Here is a 7,449-nt window from a genome sequence, read left to right on the forward strand (position 1 = left end):
AAGGAGTTCTTTTTCAGTAGTTGTATAGTTCGTTTGTGCTCCTTGTAACGTCTTACTAGCATAATATATAGGTTGAAATCGTTTTTCAATCCTTTGTCCTAAAACGGCTCCCATTGCAAAATCACTTGCATCGCACATTAGTTCAAATGGTAGATTCCAATTTGGTGTTATCATGATCGGCGCATTAGTGAGTTTCTCTTTAAGAATATTAAAAGATTTGATACACTCATCTGAAAAAGATGAATGGAGCATCCTTTTCTAGGAGTTTATTCATAGGAGTGGCAATTTTAGAAAAATCTTTTATGAAACGTCGGTAAAAACCGGCATGCCCTAGAAAACTCCTAACTCCTCTAACATTGGTGGGATGTGGAAGTTTAGCAATTACATCTACTTTAGCTCTATCCACTTCAATTCCTTCTTTTGAAATTTTATGACCAAGAACGATGCCTTCTTTAACCATGAAATGGCATTTCTCCCAATTAAGTACTAGATTTGATTGTTCGCATCTAATAAGCATTCATTCCAGATTAACTAGACATGTTTCAAATGTATCACCGAAGACTGAAAAGTCATCCATGAAAACTTCCATGCATTCTTCTATCATGTCATGAAAAATCGCCATCATACACCTTTGAAAGGTTGCAGGGGCGTTACAAAGTCCAAATGGCATGCGTTTGTAAGCAAAAGTACCATAAGGGCACGTGAATGTGGTTTTCTCTTGATCTTCGGGTGCTATTGGAATTTGAAAATATCCGGAAAATCCATCTAGAAAACAATAGTAACTATTTCCGGCTAATCTTTCCAACATTTGATCAATGAAAGGTAAGGGAAAGTGATCTTTTCTGGTGGCGTCATTTAATTTTCTATAATCAATACACACACGCCATCCTGTTACAGTCCTAGTAGGAATAAGCTCATTTTTCTCATTTGTAATGACAGTCATGCCACCCTTCTTAGGCACGCATTGAACTGGGCTTACCCATGGACTATCAGAAATTGGATAAATTAGACCTGCATCTAGCAGTTTAATAATCTCTTTCTTAACTACATCTTGCATATTAGGATTTAGTCTTCGTTGGCGTTGCACATACGTTTTATGACCTTCTTCCATAAGGATTTTATGTGTGCAATACGAAGGACTTATTCCTTTAATATCATGAATCTTCCATGCAATGGCTGGTTTATGAGCTTTCAACACAGAAATGAGTTGTGATTTCTCATTTTTAGTAAGAGAAGACGATATTATTACAGGTAATTCAGATTCACCATGTAAATAAGCGTATTCCAAATGGTTTGGAAGTGGCTTTAACTCTAATTTCGGAGGTTCTTCTATCGATGATTTATATCGATATTTGTCTTCTTCTTTTAGCATTTGAATTTCTTCTGTTGTTGGTTCATATCCATTAGCTATAAGTGTAGCTAACATTTCAGCTTCATCAATTGGTTCATTACCTTCTCCTAAAGAACATTCTCCTGTTCCTTGTAATTCTGAAAATTCTTCTAATAATTCTGCATGTGCATCTATAGTTTGAATATAATAACATGTATCATCTGCAGATTGTGGTTGTTGCGTTGCTCTATCAACTGAAAAGGTAACACTCTCATCCTCTATACTTAGGGTCAATTTCTTACCGAACACGTCTATCATTACTTTAGCCGTGTTTAAGAATGGTCTTCCTAATATGAGAGGAACTTGAGAATCTTCTTCCATGTCCAGAACAACAAAATCTACTAGAAATACTAAATTACCAACTTTAACTAGCATGTTCTCCATTATCCCTCTAGGATATTTTATTGATCTATCGGCTAGTTGTATGCTTATTCTGGTTGGTTTCAATTCTCCAAGGTCTAGTTTAGCGTATAGTGAATACGGCATTAGATTTATACTAGCACCTAAGTCTGCCAATGCTTCTATTGAACTAAGACTACCCAGAAAACATGGAATTGTGAAACTTCCTGGATCAGATAATTTTTCTGGTATCTTATTCAACAGCACTGCTGAACAATTAGCATTCATAGTAACAGCCGAGAGTTCTTCCATTTTCTTTCTATTCGTGATCAGATCTTTCAAGAATTTAGCATATCTAGGCATTCCTGAAATCACATCAATGAAAGGAAGATTTACATTTATCTGTTTAAACATATCCAAGAATTTAGATTGCTCGGCTTCAAGTTTCTCTTTCTTCATTTTACTCAGGTAAGGAAGTGGTGGTTGGTATGGTTTAACATAAGGTTTAGCCTTAACTGTGTTATCTTCATTAACCTTTTCAACTACCGGTTCATTTTCCTTATCTTGATTAGGTTGTGGTTCTTGTGGAGTAGGAATAGCTTCATCAGAAGTTACAGGTATTTCAGATGGTTTAAGTGTTGTACCACTTCTTGTGGTAATGGCTTTAGCTGTTTCATTCCGGGGGTTAGCATTTGTATCACTAGGTAGACTTCCCGGTTTTCTTTCACCTATTAACCTTGCTAGGTTACTTACTTCTTGTTCCAGATTTTGAATAGAAGCTTGTTGATTTCTAAATGCTTGAGCATTTTGTTCATTGGTTTGTTTTTGAGATGTGAAAAATTGCGTTTGAGTTTCAACTAGCTTCGTCATCATATCTTCTAAATTCAGCTTTTTATCATCGGTTTGTTGTGGTGGTTTGTTTTGAAAATTAGGTCTTTGCTGATTGTAAGTATTATTGGATACTTGTTGATTGGTAGGACCTTGTTGGTTGTTGTATGGAATATTTCGGTTATAACTCTGGTTTTGATTGTAAATCGGTCTTGGCGGTTGATAATTATTCTGATAATTATTTCCAGGCCTTTGGTTTATGTATGAAATATTCTCTCTTTGTTCCATTGTTAATTCAATACTGAGACAATCTTTTGTCAAATGTGGTCCTCCACACTGCTCACAACTAATTCGTATTGAGTGAATATCTTTAGTCATCTTTTCCATTCATCTCTCGACAGCATCTATCTTTGCGGAAATGGAATCTAAGTCATGGCTAGAATCGACTCTAGCTGCTTTAGATGATCTAACGATATCTTTTTCTTGGTGCCACTCATGTGAGTGGGAAGCAGTGTTATCAATAATTTTGTAAGCATCAGTTTCAGTTTTCTTCATAATAGAACCACCAGCTGCTATATCTATGTCTTTCCTTGTAGTGATGTCGCATCCTTGGTAGAATATTTGTACTATTTGACAGGTATCTAAACCATGTTGCGGACATCCTCTTAATAACTTTCTAAATCTAGTCCACGCCTCATATAGAGTTTCATTTGGCTTCTGTGTAAACGTAACAATTTCTGCTTGAAGTCTTACGGCTTTAGATGCAGGAAAGAATTGTTTAAGAAATTTTTCAACTAAAACGTCCCATGTATCAATCGCCCCTTCAGGTAACGATTCCAACCAATCTTTGGCTTCTCCCTTTAAAGTCCAGGGAAATAACATGAGATATATCTGTTCATCCTCCACTTCTCGGATTTTAAATAGTGTGCAGATCCTATTAAAGGTACGTAGATGTTCATTTGGATCTTCCTTCGGCGCACCACTAAATTGGCATTGACTAGTCACCATGTGTAGAATTTGTCCTTTGATTTCATAATCTGGCGCATTAATGTCTGGATGAGTAATTGCGTGACCTTGGCCAGTGCGTTTAGCTCTCATTCGGTCTTCCATACTTAAAGGTTCCAGATTCTCCATAATTGAATTTGTTGAATCGGAATCACTAGAGGATTCTGATTTAATGGTTCGTTCCTCAACAATCTCTGTTTGAATGATTGGTGGTTCCGGAGGAAAGTTTAGTGGTTCAGGATCTACGAATCGTTCCTGAATATTCTCCAGATTCTCAATTGTGAGGTCGGGTTCAAAAAATGGATTATCGGAAATTTGAACTGAAGTACTTGGTCGACTGGATGACGATTCTAAAGAGAAATCAACGGCAGTAATATTTGCTAAATGTCTTGATCTAGTTACAGGTGGTGAGCGTACAAAAGGTGGTGAACGTCTTACTCGGTGCATTCACTGAATATCCTATTAGTTTTTAAAAGGAAAGAAAAATTATAATAAGTTATCCAATCAATAGACTTTTCTGATTTAGCCCACGTTTCGAATAGCCAAAAGATGCAGCAGAGGGGCAGGATTCATTTGGTCTCAATATAATTGAGGACTGTTTGGCTCCAATAACCCGGTCCACGTACAAATCCAACTATTACTACGAACCAGAAAATTTTGATGTCTATCAATTTAACCACTTAAAATAAATTTTCGTAATTTTAAGAAATTTAGATAAGAAGTAGAATAAAAATCTATGTCCTAAAAACTAGAATAGCGAGAAATAAGAAAGAAAAAGAGCGCGTCGGAAAAAAATCGAAAAAGAAAAATGGTTGAAAAAAAAAAGGTGACGGAAAAATAAAAGAAACTTATAACACTTAAAAAACACTTGACTAACCTAACCTTATAACTACAACTAACTTAAAATTATAATCGCAAATTGAAATTACTAATTGGAATGATAATTGATACATAGGTAAAAGGTGTCTAAAAATATTAAAGCTTACAAATAAACTATATCCCAAATGGAAATAACTTAAAAAAAAAAAAAAAAAAACTTAAAAAGGCGTCGTAAAATTCTAAAGTACCTAAATCTTAGTCTAAAGAAAAAGCACTTAAGGGATTTTACGGCAAGGCCTAAAAATCTAGAAATAAAAATAACTATGGCAAAAACTATGAATTAAAAATAAATACGAGCAAAAAATACAAATATTACGCTAAAACGATTAAAAAGGGACAAAATATAAAAATATACAAAAAGTTGTAAAAATTACAATTTTTATAAAAATATTATTTTTATATTATTTATTTTATAAAACTATTAATTTTACAATTTAATTAAACTAATTAAACTAAATAATACAAATTAATAATAAAAACTAAATTAATATATATAATATATAACCCTAATTAGGGTTTAAATATAATAATAATAATTATTATCCGTAATTAATGCAGGCTGCAGTCTGGCGTGTCAGATGGGCTCATGCGATCGCATGAGTCCTAAACTATCCGGCCATGCGATCGCATGGGCTAGGGTTTCGGGCCACAGAGTGGGCTGCTACAGTACCGGCCGAATTAATAAAATTTTTTTTTTTTAAAATATAAAATATATTTATAAATTAAATAAAACTTATATTTTTACAAACTAAAGAAAATAGAAATAAAGAAACTTTATAAAACTTAAATATTTACCAAACTCTTAAAAAAAAAATTTATATTTTTGTTTTTCTTTTAATATTTTTGAATATTTAAAACGTATTTTTACAAAAGCGTACTAAAAATAAAAATCTTTTTTTTTTATATATTAGCGTTGCGCTTCCGGCTTTTAAGCTAGATTGATTCCCCGGCAGCGGCGCCAAAAATAACTTGATGTTTCGCGAGGTGTATATAAAATACTATTAAATTTTAGCAGAAAATACTATTAAATACGATACAATTTTACACAAGATATTTATTTATTTCGAGAATGGATATACTTAAACCTTGCTACAACACTTATAGGCAGTGTACCTAATCATACAGTAGTGTAGTTTTTAGTAAGTCCGGTTCGTTTCACAGGGAATCTTTTTAAACAAAGCTTAACGCTATATTAGTTTACTTTTATAAAAATACAAATATATATATATATAAGTAATATTATTATTAAAAAAGGGGGGTTTTTACCGTTTAATGACCGGTTTGTCGATTTTAAAACTTTAGTCGCAGTTAAAACCAAATGTAAAATAATAAATATAAATACAAGACTTAAATTAAAGCGTAAAGTAAATAACGATAATGAAATTGCGAATAATAAAAGTGCGATAAAATAAACTTGCGATAATTAAAAAGTACGATAATTAAAAGTGCAATTAAATAAAATAACAATAAAAATGCGATAATTAGAAGTGCGATTAAATATAAAATAAAGGAAATTAAATATGAAATAAAAGAATTATGCTTATTTAAACTTCCGTAATCATGATGTTTGACGTGTTGATTTTAGTTTTATGCCCATGGGTTAATTGTCCTTTGTCCTGGATTATTTAATATGTCCGTCTGGTTTTTGTCCGTAACAGTCCATCAGTCATAAATATAAAGTGCAAGTGTCCTTGTCAAATTATCCTTATACCCGAAGTTAAATATTCCAACTAATTGGGGACTTAAACTGTAACAAGATTTTAATACTTTGTTTAATAATTACACCAGGATGTCGACTGAGTGTAATCCAAGGTTTTAATATTTTTTTATCAATTATACCAAGTGTCCTTGTACATAATTTCACCCCTGTTTTAATTATTCTAGTGGCTATTAATCCATTCCCGTGTCCGGTTAAATGAACGATTATTCGTACATATAAATACCCCAACCATCGTGTCCGATCGAGTGTATATGGTAATTTATAGGGACGTCTAATTGTAAATCTTTATATTAAAATTAACAAACTATCATTTAGTTAAACAAATATAAAGCCCATTAATAGCCCATAGTCTAATTTCCACAAGTGTCGTTCTTTTGTCCAAACCCCAATTATGGTACAAAGCCCAATTACCCAATTTTAGTAATTATCCCAACATCATGATTACTTTGTTTTAAATAAGCATAATAATAACTTAGCTACGAGACATTAATGTAAAAAGGTTGAACATAACTTACAATGATTAAAAATAGCGTAGCGTTACACAGACAGAATTTCGACTTACACCCTTACAATATTCGCTAACATACCCTTATTATTAGAATTATAATTAAAATTAAAATTAAAATATAAATTATAAATATAAATATTACGTATGAATGGAGAGAAGAGAAAGATAGATGGATTTTGTGGTGCACCAAAGCTCGATTTTTATAGGCATGTGGGCTGGAACTGGGGCTCATGCGATCGCATGGATTTATGCCTTCCAGGCCATGCGATCGCATGGCCAGCTGGGGAGGCTCATATTTGGTTGTTTTCTTCTGCCGACGGTTTTATAAATAATATAATATATTAAATAATTATAAGAATTATTTAAATATTATATTATATTTATGTGCATAGTTGACTTGTAATTTTTAGTCCGTTGCGTCGAGCGTTGAGAGTTGACTCTGGTCCCGGTTCCGGATTTTTGAACGTACTTGCGTACAATTTAATATGTTGTACTTTTTGTTTTGAATCTTGTACTCTTGTAATTTTGAGACGTTTCTTATCAATAATTGGAACCTCATTGATTGTATTTTGTACTTTTGAGCTTTTTGGTCATTTGCGTCTTCAATTCATCGAATCTGTCTTTTGTCTTCACCTTTTATTATTTAAGCGAATATCACTTGTAAATAGGACAATTGTAACTAAAAGCTTGTCTTTCTTGAGGAATAATGCTATAAAATATATATTTGTTTTTAGCATTATCATAGATCCAAGGTTATTGTTGGAATGTAGCGCAGCCTGT

The sequence above is a fragment of the Rutidosis leptorrhynchoides genome, chromosome 3 (genome assembly GCF_046630445.1).
Source record: "Rutidosis leptorrhynchoides isolate AG116_Rl617_1_P2 chromosome 3, CSIRO_AGI_Rlap_v1, whole genome shotgun sequence".
NCBI lineage: Eukaryota > Viridiplantae > Streptophyta > Magnoliopsida > Asterales > Asteraceae > Rutidosis > Rutidosis leptorrhynchoides.